Source organism: Pseudophryne corroboree, chromosome 1 (genome assembly GCF_028390025.1).
Source record: "Pseudophryne corroboree isolate aPseCor3 chromosome 1, aPseCor3.hap2, whole genome shotgun sequence".
Classification (NCBI taxonomy): Eukaryota; Metazoa; Chordata; class Amphibia; order Anura; family Myobatrachidae; genus Pseudophryne; species Pseudophryne corroboree.
Window position 1 is genome coordinate 77,521,018 of NC_086444.1, and position 13,956 is coordinate 77,534,973.

At 48.1% G+C, this 13,956-nt stretch overlaps 1 long non-coding RNA gene across 1 annotated transcript in view; it reads left to right on the plus strand.

The window, feature by feature from the left end:
* LOC134932774 (uncharacterized) overlaps nt 1–13,956 on the plus strand; it is a 37,258-nt gene that overhangs the window by 3,798 nt on the left and 19,504 nt on the right. Inside the window, exon 2 of the long non-coding RNA XR_010179546.1 lies at nt 2,534–2,710. This is a non-coding gene — a long non-coding RNA (uncharacterized LOC134932774). The remainder of the gene's footprint in view (nt 1–2,533; nt 2,711–13,956) is intronic.

Below are 13,956 nucleotides of genomic sequence, written 5' to 3' on the forward strand. Positions count from 1 at the left end.
TGTAGCTGTGTCCCAAGTTGCTGTGCCACCTGTAGTTGTGCCCCTGTAGTTGCGCCCCTTGTAGTTGTGCCCCTGTAGCTGCACCCCTTGTAATTGTGCCCTTGTAGCTGCGCCCCTTGTAGTTGTGCCCCCGTAGCTGTGCTCCTTGTAGTTGTGCCCCCGTAGCTGCGCGCCTTGTAGTTGTGCCCCCGTAGCTGCGCCCCATGTAGTTGTGCCCCCGTAGCTGCACCCCTTGTAGTTGTGCCCCCGTAGCTGCGCCTCTGGTAGTTGTGCCCCCGTAGCTGCGCCCCTTGTAGTTGTGCCCCCGTAGCTGCGCCCCTTGTAGTTGTGCCCCCGTAGCTGCGCCCCTTGTAGTTGTGCCCCCGTAGCTGCGCCCCTTGTAGTTGTGCCCCCGTAGCTGCACCCCTTGTAGTTGTGCCCCCGTAGCTGCGCCTCTGGTAGTTGTGCCCCCGTAGCTGCGCCCCTTGTAGTTGTGCCCCCGTAGCTGCGCCCCTTGTAGTTGTGCCCCCGTAGCTGCGCCCCCGGTAGTTGTGCCCCCGTAGCTGCGCCCCTTGTAGTTGTGCCCCCGTAGCTGCGCCCCCGTAGCTGCGCCCCTGGTAGTTGTGCCCCCGTAGATGTGCCCCTTGTAGTTGTGCCCCCGTAGCTGCGCCCCTGGTAGTTGTGCTCCCGTAGCTGCGCCCCTGGTAGTTGTGCCCCCATAGCTGCGCCCCTTGTAGTTGTGCCCCCGTAGCTGCGCCCCCGCAGCTGCGCCCCTGGTAGTTGTGCCCCCGTAGCTGCGCCCCTGGTAGTTGTGCCCCCGTAGCTGCGCCCCTGGTAGTTGTGCCCCCATAGCTGCGCCCCTGGTAGTTGTGCCCCCGTAGCTGCGCCCCTTGTAGTTGTGCCACCGTAGCTGCGCCCCTGGTAGTTGTGCCCCCGTAGCTGCGCCCCTTGTAGTTGTGCCCCCGTAGCTGCGCCAAGGTAGTTGTGCCCCCGTAGCTGCACCCCTGTTAGTTGTGCCCCCGTAGCTGCGCCCCTGGTAGTTGTGCCCCCGTAGCTGTGCCCCTGGTAGTCGTGCCCCCGTAGCTGCGCCCCTTGTAGTTGTGCCCCCGTAGCTGCGCCCCTGGGAGTTGTGCCCCCGTAGCTGCGCCACTTGTAGTTGTGCCCCCGTAGCTGCGCCCCTGGTAGTTGTGCCCCCGTAGCTGCGCCCCTGGTAGTTGTGCCCCCGAAGCTGCGCCCCTGGTAGTTGTGCCCCCGTAGCTGCGCCCCTGGTAGTTGTGCCCCCGTAGCTGCGCCCCTGGTAGTTGTGCCCCCGTAGCTGCGCCCCTGGTAGTTGTGCCCCCGTAGCTGCGCCTCAAACACACACATATATAAAAAAAATAAAAACATACTTACCGCTCCTGAAGTGCCGTCCTCCGTCTCCGGCCGCCGGCTCGTCTCTGCTGTACTATGGGAGAGACGTCATGACTCATGACGTCTCTCCCACTGTAGCGCCGCTCAGACACTAGGGGTCAATTATGACCCCTGTTGTCAGTCAGCGGCGCCGGCTGCAGCGGGCGCCCACACAGCCCACGGCGCCTGCTGCAGCCGGGAAGGGGGCTCGCTAGTGATTGGACTGCGGATCCAGCACTGGATCCGCTGGGCCAATCACATCTGGGGCAGTGGCAGGGGCGTGCATTTGTCGGGGCTGAATGCACGCCCCTGTCATTGCGGCACCAGTATAGGTGTCGCTTCCCTGTACTTTCTCAATGGGCTTTCACAGCCCATTGCAGCGCCCCGCCCCCTGCCCGCCCCCCACTGCCCGGACTTTAATGTTAGGTGCGGGAGGCACCTCTCCCGCTGCCTCCCAGCCCAACATTTTCACGGGGGGGGGGGGGGGAGATCACAGACTCTGTTATAAATATCTTCTTTTTATTATTTTAATTATTATGACAGGGGAGGCATTGCCTCCCCTGCCTCCCCTGACTGCACGTCCCTGGAGGGAAGGAACACCAAGTAAAATCGATCTGATCTCTGCACTAAACGGAACCATTGTACTGTTACCATTCCACAAATTATTTGTGCTTTAACTTTATTGCCAAAAGCTAATTCAATGTACACAATTAAAGTCACCCTTTGTAACAATTTGCAGAGATAATGTCAGGTTATTATTGCCAAATAGTTCAACCGGTGCTTATTTAACTAAAGAAAATGAGCCGTTTCTATAGTTCACCTACACACATTGAAAGGTATAGACAGCTGAAACATTTGGGGCGCCTAGTTACCAGGTGCCCAATTATACTGTTGTCAGGGCAGGTGGCCTTGTAATAATCAGTCATGCTGTAAGCTATAATGATGGACTCATATTGTAAAGTCAACTGCTATGGAGATGCTATTTTCAGGACCCTTTATTTAAAATACATTATGGGCGTGTTAAGTCCCTTAAGTGCATATCATTTAATTTACTAATTCTATATGTAATACCCAATTAGTGTCTTTATATCTACATATAGATAATATCAGGTAAGTTCTGAAAGGTTGGTAAGTTTTACCTTTTGTTTCTGTTCTCTCTCCGCAGGTCCTTACGGCTATTGACGTGATTAAGAACTGTTATTCATAAATCACAACGGCCAAGCATACAATATCTGCAATATCAATGACATGCAACCAAATCACATTTTAAAGGTTTTATTAGACTGGAACCGGGAACACCGTTCTTTGATCACGTCGATCCACTTCCACTACCTAGATAATGGTTAGTATATTTTTCCTTATCACAACTCGCTATAATATCCTTTAAGCAAATTTATACAAGTACAGTATTAAATCACCACATCACATACCCACTCCCTGTTACCCCACAGTTCAGCTGAAGCTTCATACGTTGGTGCACATAGAAGAAGTCGTGGAATATCTCCTAGTTAGTTATTAACCTCCGTTTTAGAATTCTCTCTTGATCTTCTGTAGAGCAGTACTATAGTCTATAGTCTATAGACTATGGAGCTCTGACGACAAATTCTATAATTAATGGTGGTTGTGCTTGCGATCAGACTACAGTTCAACTCTGACTAGTATGTCAATACCGTTGTTTCCTGTTGTAACAATTATCCTTTTACACCTCTTAGGAAAATATCCTTTCCCCCAATTAGTACTAAACTCGATATAGGATATCTGTTCTGGTTACTAATAAAATATAGCTTGGTAAGTTTTTAACTGACTATATGGAGGTGAAGTAGGGGTAACAATAACTCTGCGGCAGCTTACTGAATCCTTATCCCCACTTGCTCTTCCTCTGTCTGAATTCATTTAGGTAGCTATCTACATCCTTCAATAGTGTCACAGTTTCTATCCTCTTCTTTATTGTGCACTAGGCTAGGTGCAATGGGTTAAATAAGAGGCGAACTATCCTGTATTTGCTGATTGCCTCACAAATTAATAGGAGCGGGTGGCTGACAAAAGTCTTTGTATGTGACGAAGATTATACTGAATAAGGAGGCTAACTGTCCTGCATTTGCTGATTGCTTCACAAATTAATAGGAGCGGGTAGCTGACAAAAGTCCTTGTCTGTGGCGTATATTATTCTGAATAAGGAGGCTAACTGTCCTGGTACTATTTGAGTGGTCGGGCCACTGAATATGAGGTAAAACCAGGGTTTTGCGATAAATACCTTTATTAGTGTTGTAGCAGCGTATCGCGGTTGCTAAGGGAGGCACTGTTCCGTCTCTCTCTCTCTCTCCTCCCTGCTCCCGTCTGAGTGGTCGGATATCTCTGCGGCCGTCCTCCCGCTTCTGTCACTCTTGGACGAAGCCGCCTCTTTCAGCTCGTCACTCCGGTCATCAGGACACCAGCCCCGTCTCTCTCCTCCTGTGGTAAGTCGCGGGGTCCTCTTTTCTCGTCAGCCGTCACCCGGTATCCGTTCTTCTGCCGTCCGCCGCTACGTTACGCCTGTCCTCCTCACCAACGCCACACCAACTGCCGGCGCTCGAGCCCCTTCTCCTTTTAAACTCCTCTCCCAGGTCCCCGCATCTGTCCCGTCAGCCGCGCGTGAGATCTGACTGGTAAAGCACCGGCTCCTCCTAGGTCCCAACGCCTCCGTTGTCCACAATCAATCATAACACTAACAGTAACACAGGAAAGTCACCCTAAGAAGGTTATTCTCGTTGTCCATGGTTACCCATATCAAATCCCCAGTCTCGGGTATCACACATATACTCGCATATTTTGTAGATATATAGGTATACCTATCATATAATATACAGAACCTTACCTAGAAAAGTAGCATATTCCGTAGAGTTAGATATGTGACCTTTATACACACAATAGTTCACTTATAGCTCAGTGTGGCTTAGTGTGTGTAATAGAATTGGAATTAGCCCTAAATAAGACTACCCAGCTTCTAGCTTGTTACCAGTTCCTAATATGTACTTAAAAGTGTAGAGATATTCTTCTAGAACGTATGAGGTCAGTGGGTGTGTTAAGTGAATTGGGTGTAACCAAGTATTATAAAATAAGTGCACCACCATGTTAAAATTGTTATTGTCATCTTAACCGAGCTGACAGGGTGCTGCCTCTCAGCCTTTATATGGGTGTGGGCTTTCAAATAAATAATTAATTGTTTTATTAAGCCTAATTCAATTCAATCTGTTACTTCATGCAACAAGGAAACAAACAGTTCAAAAAAAGTATTTAACAGGCAGTACTCCCTTCCACACCCATTCTGTTTCAGCTGACGGACGTGGTATCATATATTCAGCTCGCTACCCCAGGCGCCCTAACCCTTTACGCAGCTAAACCTTATTACTATGTTTGCAATATGCACGATAACGGGGATCACTTTAGAAAAGAGATTGGGCATGATATATAACTTAAATACCACCCTATGGGCGGAATTCAATTCTTTTCACCCCCTTACACACTCATTCTGTTTCTGCCGATGGGTGTGGTATAATCATTTCAGATGGCTACCCCCTAGGTAGCAAGGGCGCCCAACCCTTTACGCAGCTAAACCTGATTACTATGGCTGCAGTATGTGCGATAATGGGGATCACTTTAGAAATGAGTTTAGGCGTGATATATCATTTGAATCCCATCCTATAAGCAGAGGCGTAACTAGGGTTTTCGGAGCCCAGGGCAAGATGAAGAGTGCCCCCCCCCCAAAAAAAAACACACACCAAAAGAAGTATGTGCGCACGCCGGGAAAATGGGCGTGGCCACACTCCAGAGGGGGTGTGGCCATGCACCAGTAGGGGTATGGCCACTGAAAATGCCCCACAGTGCCAGTTATATTGCCCCACAGTGCCAGTTACAATGCCCCACAGTGCCAGTTACAATGCCCCACAGTGCCAGAAACATGCCCCAGTGCCAGTTACATTGTCCCACAGTGCCAGTTCCATTTCCCCACAGTGCCAGATACATTGCCCCACAGCGCCTCTCCTGCCCCTCACCGCTCCAGGTCTCCGGCGGCGGCTATGTGGCGCTGGTTCGCTAGCCAATCAGAGCTCACGGACCGGCAGCCAATCAGGAGCCGGTCCGCAAGCTCTGATTAGCTAACGCCGCCGGAGACCGGACACACGCAGCGCTGCTGGCAGCGGCGGTGAGGGGAGGGAAAGACGCTGCGCTCTCCTCCCCTCACATTGCGGCGTGACGGGGGTGAGTGGGGCATGATGCCCTGGCCGCCGGCGGCGCCCCCTCCTGCTGGGCCTGCCAAGGCGCCCAGGGCACGTGCCCCACTCGCCCTACCCCAGTTACGCCTCTGCCTATAAGTCTTGTAGCACTCACTGGGAGATGTACTAAGCAGTGGTAAAAGTGGAGAAGTGAGCCAGTGTAGAAGTTGCCCATGGCAACCAATCAGCTGCTCTGTATAATTTTATAGTATGCAAATTATAAATGTTACTTCACTGCTGATTGGTTGCCATGGGCAACGTCTCCACTGACTCACTTCTCCACTCTTTTCACTGCTTAGTACATATCCCCCTCAGTTTCACAGGAGCTTATGACTAATGACGTTCAAACATCTCAGTATGCATTCATAAGTACACTTGAAAACTAAATGTATTTTTTCTGATAATTAAGCTGAGTATCGATACACAAAGGTTTTTTCTTTTCCACTATATCACATAGGTAATGTAATGTGAGAGTATTAACCTGATCCCATCAGCATTTCTTACCCCATTGTTCCGGAGTAGCGGTAGTTTATACATAGGGCCAGGTGTAATGATGTCTGAGTTGGCCAGAGGTACGGGTTCCCGGCTGAACTCTGATATTTTTTAAAGCGGCATACATTTACAAGGCATGGTTTTGCCGCTTTAAAAATATGTCCAAGTTCTCCCTGGAACCCGCACCTTGGACGTCATTACAGTCGGTCCATATCTAACAACATTTGCCCGTAGTTCCAGAATACATTTCCAATAACTTTTGCCCTCTTTTTATTCAGTCTGGTGTTGTCACTAGAGATGAGCGGGTTCGGTTCCTCGGAATCCGAACCCGCCCGAACTTCATGTTTTTTTACACGGGTCCGAGCGACTCGGATCTTCCCGCCTTGCTCGGTTAACCCGAGCGCGCCCGAACGTCATCATCACGCTGTCGGATTCTCGCGAGGCTCGGATTCTATCGCGAGACTCGGATTCTATATAAGGAGCCGCGCGTCGCCGCCATTTTTCACACGTGCATTGAGATTCATAGGGAGAGGACGTGTCTGGCGTCCTCTCCGTTTATAGAGATTCGAGAAGAGAGTGAGACAGAGAGAGACACAGTAGTAATTTGGGGAGCATTAGGAGGAGTACTACTACTACTAGTACTTGCTGAAGTGATAGAGAGAGATAGTGTGACTGTATTATCTGACTTGTGGGGGAGACACTGACAGTGGGGAGCAGTTAGAGTCTGAGAGCAGGACTCAGGACTCAGGAGTACATATAACGTACAGTGCACACTTTTGCTGCCAGAGTGCCAGCCACACTGCCATTGTTTGTGACCACACTGACCACCAGTATAATATATATTGTGATTGTCTGCTTAGGACTCAGGAGTACTACTTGCAAGTTGCTGATAGTGTGACCAGTGACCTGACCACCAGTTTAATAATCACCACCAGTTTATGAGTTTAATATATATTATATATATATATATATAATTGTATATAATATATATATAATATTGTATACCACCTAGCACCTACCCGTGTTTTTTTTTTTTCTTTCTTCTTTATACATACTACTATAGTAGCTTACTGTAGCAGTCTGCGGTGCTGCTGAGCTGACAGTGTCCAGCAGGTCCGTCATCAGTCATTACATAATAAATATATAATATATACCTGTCCGGCTGCAGTACTAGTGATATTATATATACATATATATTGATTTCATCTCATTATCATCCAGTCTATATTATCAGCAGACACAGTACGTTAGTCCACGGCTGTAGCTACCTCTGTGTCGGCACTCGGCAGTCCATCCATAATTGTATACCACCTACCCGTGGTTGTTTTTTTTTTCTTTCTTCTTTATACATACTACTATAGTAGCTTACTGTAGCAGTCTGCGGTGCTGCTGAGCTGACAGTGTCCAGCAGGTCCGTCATCAGTCATTACATAATAAATATATAATATATACCTGTCCGGCTGCAGTACTAGTGATATTATATATGCATATATATTGATTTCATCTCATTATCATCCAGTCTATATTAGCAGCAGACACAGTACGGTAGTCCACGGCTGTAGCTACCTCTGTGTCGGCACTCGGCAGTCCATCCATAATTGTATACCACCTACCCGTGGTTGTTTTTTTTTTTTTTCTTCTTTATACATACTACTATAGTAGCTTACTGTAGCAGTCTGCGGTGCTGCTGAGCTGACAGTGTCCAGCAGGTCCGTCATCAGTCATTACATAATAAATATATAATATATACCTGTCCGGCTGCAGTACTAGTGATATTATATATACATATATATTGATTTCATCTCATTATCATCCAGTCTATATTAGCAGCAGACACAGTACGGTAGTCCACGGCTGTAGCTACCTCTGTGTCGGCACTCGGCAGTCCATCCATAATTGTATACCACCTACCCGTGGTTGTTTTTTTTTCTTTCTTCTTTATACATACTACTATAGTAGCTTACTGTAGCAGTCTGCGGTGCTGCTGAGCTGACAGTGTCCAGCAGGTCCGTCATCAGTCATTACATAATAAATATATAATATATACCTGTCCGGCTGCAGTACTAGTGATATTATATATACATATATATTGATTTCATCTCATTATCATCCAGTCTATATTAGCAGCAGACACAGTACGGTAGTCCACGGCTGTAGCTACCTCTGTGTCGGCACTCGGCAGTCCATCCATAATTGTATACCACCTACCCGTGGTTGTTTTTTTTTCTTTCTTCTTTATACATACTACTATAGTAGCTTACTGTAGCAGTCTGCGGTGCTGCTGAGCTGACAGTGTCCAGCAGGTCCGTCATCAGTCATTACATAATAAATATATAATATAAACCTGTCCGGCTGCAGTACTAGTGATATTATATATACATATATATTGATTTCATCTCATTATCATCCAGTCTATATTAGCAGCAGCCACAGTACGGTAGTCCACGGCTGTAGCTACCTCTGTGTCGGCACTCGGCAGTCCATCCATAATTGTATACCACCTACCCGTGGTTGTTTTTTTTCTTTCTTCTTTATACATACTACTATAGTAGCTTACTGTAGCAGTCTGCGGTGCTGCTGAGCTGACAGTGTCCAGCAGGTCCGTCATCAGTCATTACATAATAAATATATAATATATACCTGTCCGGCTGCAGTACTAGTGATATTATATATACATATATATTGATTTCATCTCATTATCATCCAGTCTATATTAGCAGCAGACACAGTACGGTAGTCCACGGCTGTAGCTACCTCTGTGTCGGCACTCGGCAGTCCATCCATAATTGTATACCACCTACCCGTGGTTGTTTTTTTTTTTTTTTCTTCTTTATACATACTACTATAGTAGCTTACTGTAGCAGTCTGCGGTGCTGCTGAGCTGACAGTGTCCAGCAGGTCCGTCATCAGTCATTACATAATAAATATATAATATATACCTGTCCGGCTGCAGTACTAGTGATATTATATATACATATATATTGATTTCATCTCATTATCATCCAGTCTATATTAGCAGCAGACACAGTACGGTAGTCCACGGCTGTAGCTACCTCTGTGTCGGCACTCGGCAGTCCATCCATAATTGTATACCACCTACCCGTGGTTGTTTTTTTTTTCTTTCTTCTTTATACATACTACTATAGTAGCTTACTGTAGCAGTCTGCGGTGCTGCTGAGCTGACAGTGTCCAGCAGGTCCGTCATCAGTCATTACATAATAAATATATAATATATACCTGTCCGGCTGCAGTACTAGTGATATTATATATACATATATATTGATTTCATCTCATTATCATCCAGTCTATATTAGCAGCAGACACAGTACGGTAGTCCACGGCTGTAGCTACCTCTGTGTCGGCACTCGGCAGTCCATCCATAAGTATACTAGTATCCATTCATCTCCATTGTTTATCTGAGGTGCCTTTTAGTTGTGCCTATTAAAATATGGAGAACAAAAATGTTGAGGTTCCAAAATTAGGGAAAGATCAAGATCCACTTCCACCTCGTGCTGAAGCTGCTGCCACTAGTCATGGCCGAGACGATGAAATGCCAGCAACGTCGTCTGCCAAGGCCGATGCCCAATGTCATAGTACAGAGCATGTAAAATCCAAAACACCAAATATCAGTAAAAAAAGGACTCCAAAACCTAAAATAAAATTGTCGGAGGAGAAGCGTAAACTTGCCAATATGCCATTTACCGCACGGAGTGGCAAGGAACGGCTGAGGCCCTGGCCTATGTTCATGGCTAGTGGTTCAGCTTCACATGAGGATGGAAGCACTCAGCCTCTCGCTAGAAAAATGAAAAGACTCAAGCTGGCAAAAGCACCGCAAAGAACTGTGCGTTCTTCGAAATCCCAAATCCACAAGGAGAGTCCAATTGTGTCGGTTGCGATGCCTGACCTTCCCAACACTGGACGTGAAGAGCATGCGCCTTCCACCATTTGCACGCCCCCTGCAAGTGCTGGAAGGAGCACCCGCAGTCCAGTTCCTGATAGTCAGATTGAAGATGTCAGTGTTGAAGTACACCAGGATGAGGAGGATATGGGTGTTGCTGGCGCTGGGGAGGAAATTGACCAGGAGGATTCTGATGGTGAGGTGGTTTGTTTAAGTCAGGCACCCGGGGAGACACCTTTTGTCCGTGGGAGGAATATGGCCATTGACATGCCTGGTGAAAATACCAAAAAAATCAGCTCTTCGGTGTGGAAGTATTTCAACAGAAATGCGGACAACAGGTGTCAAGCCGTGTGTTGCCTTTGTCAAGCTGTAATAAGTAGGGGTAAGGACGTTAACCACCTCGGAACATCCTCCCTTATACGTCACCTGCAGCGCATTCATAATAAGTCAGTGACAAGTTCAAAAACTTTGGGTGACAGCGGAAGCAGTCCAATGACCAGTAAATCCCTTCCTCTTGTAACCAAGCTCACGCAAACCACCCCACCAACTCCCTCAGTGTCAATTTCCTCCTTACCCAGGAATGCCAATAGTCCTGCAGGCCATGTCACTGGCAATTCTGACGAGTCCTCTCCTGCCTGGGATTCCTCCGATGCATCCTTGAGTGTAATGCCTACTGCTGCTGGCGCTGCTGTTGTTGCTGCTGGGAGTCGATGGTCATCCCAGAGGGGAAGTCGTAAGCCCACTTGTACTACTTCCAGTAAGCAATTGACTGTCCAACAGTCCTTTGCGAGGAAGATGAAATATCACAGCAGTCATCCTGCTGCAAAGCGGATAACTGAGGCCTTGACAACTATGTTGGTGTTAGACGTGCGTCCGGTATCCGCCGTTAGTTCACAGGGAACTAGACAATTTCTTGAGGTAGTGTGCCCCCGTTACCAAATACCATCTAGGTTCCACTTCTCTAGGCAGGCGATACCGAGAATGTACACGGACGTCAGAAAAAGACTCACCAGTGTCCTAAAAAATGCAGTTGTACCCAATGTCCACTTAACCACGGACATGTGGACAAGTGGAGCAGGGCAGGGTCAGGACTATATGACTGTGACAGCCCACTGGGTAGATGTATGGACTCCCGCCGCAAGAACAGCAGCGGCGGCACCAGTAGCAGCATCTCGCAAACGCCAACTCTTTCCTAGGCAGGCTACGCTTTGTATCACCGCTTTCCAGAATACGCACACAGCTGAAAACCTCTTACGGCAACTGAGGAAGATCATCGCGGAATGGCTTACCCCAATTGGACTCTCCTGTGGATTTGTGGCATCGGACAACGCCAGCAATATTGTGTGTGCATTAAATATGGGCAAATTCCAGCACGTCCCATGTTTTGCACATACCTTGAATTTGGTGGTGCAGAATTTTTTTAAAAACGACAGGGGTGTGCAAGAGATGCTGTCGGTGGCCAGAAGAATTGCAGGACACTTTCGGCGTACAGGCACCACGTACAGAAGACTGGAGCACCACCAAAAACAACTGAACCTGCCCTGCCATCATCTGAAGCAAGAAGTGGTAACGAGGTGGAATTCAACCCTCTATATGCTTCAGAGGTTGGAGGAGCAGCAAAAGGCCATTCAAGCCTATACAATTCAGCACGATATAGGAGGTGGAATGCACCTGTCTCAAGCGCAGTGGAGAATGATTTCAACATTGTGCAAGGTTCTGATGCCCTTTGAACTTGCCACACGTGAAGTCAGTTCAGACACTGCCAGCCTGAGTCAGGTCATTCCCCTCATCAGGCTTTTGCAGAAGAAGCTGGAGACATTGAAGGAGGAGATAACACAGAGCGATTCCGCTAGGCATGTGGGACTTGTGGATGGAGCCCTTAATTCGCTTAACAAGGATTCACGGGTGGTCAATCTGTTGAAATCAGAGCACTACATTTTGGCCACCATGCTCGATCCTAGATTTAAAGCCTACCTTGGATCTCTCTTTCCGGCAGACACAAGTCTGCTGGGGTTCAAAGACCTGCTGGTGAGAAAATTGTCAAGTCAAGCGGAACGCGACCTGTCAACATCTCCTCCTTCACATTCTCCCGCAACTGGGGGTGCGAGGAAAAGGCTCAGAATTCCGAGCCCACCCGCTGGCGGTGATGCAGGGCAGTCTGGAGCGACTGCTGATGCTGACATCTGGTCCGGACTGAAGGACCTGACAACGATTACGGACATGTCGTCTACTGTCACTGCATATGATTCTCTCACCATTGAAAGAATGGTGGAGGATTATATGAGTGACCGCATCCAAGTAGGCACGTCACACAGTCCGTACTTATACTGGCAGGAAAAAGAGGCAATTTGGAGGCCCTTGCACAAACTGGCTTTATTCTACCTAAGTTGCCCTCCCACAAGTGTGTACTCCGAAAGAGTGTTTAGTGCCGCCGCTCACCTTGTCAGCAATCGGCGTACGAGGTTACATCCAGAAAATGTGGAGAAGATGATGTTCATTAAAATGAATTATAATCAATTCCTCCGTGGAGACATTGACCAGCAGCAATTGCCTCCACAAAGTACACAGGGAGCTGAGATGGTGGATTCCAGTGGGGACGAATTGATAATCTGTGAGGAGGGGGATGTACACGGTGATATATCGGAGGATGATGATGAGGTGGACATCTTGCCTCTGTAGAGCCAGTTTGTGCAAGGAGAGATTAATTGCTTCTTTTTAGGTGGGGGTCCAAACCAACCCGTCATTTCAGTCACAGTCGTGTGGCAGACCCTGTCACTGAAATGATGGGTTGGTTAAAGTGTGCATGTCCTGTTTATACAACATAAGGGTGGATGGGAGGGCCCAAGGACAATTCCATCTTGCACCTCTTTTTTCTTTAATTTTTCTTTGCGTCATGTGCTGTTTGGGGAGTATTTTTTGGAAGGGCCATCCTGCGTGACACTGCAGTGCCACTCCTAGATGGGCCCGGTGTTTGTGTCGGCCACTAGGGTCGCTTATCTTACTCACACAGCTACCTCATTGCGCCTCTTTTTTTCTTTGCGTCATGTGCTGTTTGGGGAGGGTTTTTTGGAAGGGCCATCCTGCGTGACACTGCAGTGACACTCCTAGATGGGCCAGGTGTTTGTGTCGGCCACTAGGGTCGCTTAGCTTACTCACACAGCTACCTCATTGCGCCTCTTTTTTTCTTCTTTGCGTCATGTGGTGTTTGGGGAGTGTTTTTTGGAAGGGCCATCCTGCGTGACACTGCAGTGCCACTCCTAGATGGGCCAGGTGTTTGTGTCGGCCACTAGGGTCGCTTAGCTTACTCACACAGCTACCTCATTGCGCCTCTTTTTTTCTTCTTTGCGTCATGTGCTGTTTGGGGAGTGTTTTTTGGAAGGGCCATCCTGCGTGACACTGCAGTGCCACTCCTAGATGGGCCAGGTGTTTGTGTCGGCCACTAGGTTCGCTTAGCTTACTCACACAGCTACCTCATTGCACCTCTTTTTTTCTTCTTTGCGTCATGTGCTGTTTGGGGAGTGTTTTTTGGAAGGGCCATCCTGCGTGACACTGCAGTGCCACTCCTAGATGGGCCAGGTGTTTGTGTCGGCCACTAGGGTCCCTTAGCTTACTCACACAGCTACCTCATTGCGCCTCTTTTTTTCTTCTTTGCGTCATGTGCTGTTTGGGGAGTGTTTTTTGGAAGGGCCATCCTGCGTGACACTGCAGTGCCACTCCTAGATGGGCCAGGTGTTTGTGTCGGCCACTAGGGTCGCTTAGCTTACTCACACAGCTACCTCATTGCGCCTCTTTTTTTCTTCTTTGCGTCATGTGCTGTTTGGGGAGTGTTTTTTGGAAGGGCCATCCTGCGTGACACTGCAGTGCCACTCCTAGATGGGCCAGGTGTTTGTGTCGGCCACTAGGGTCGCTTAGCTTACTCACACAGCTACCTCATTGCGCCTCTTTTTT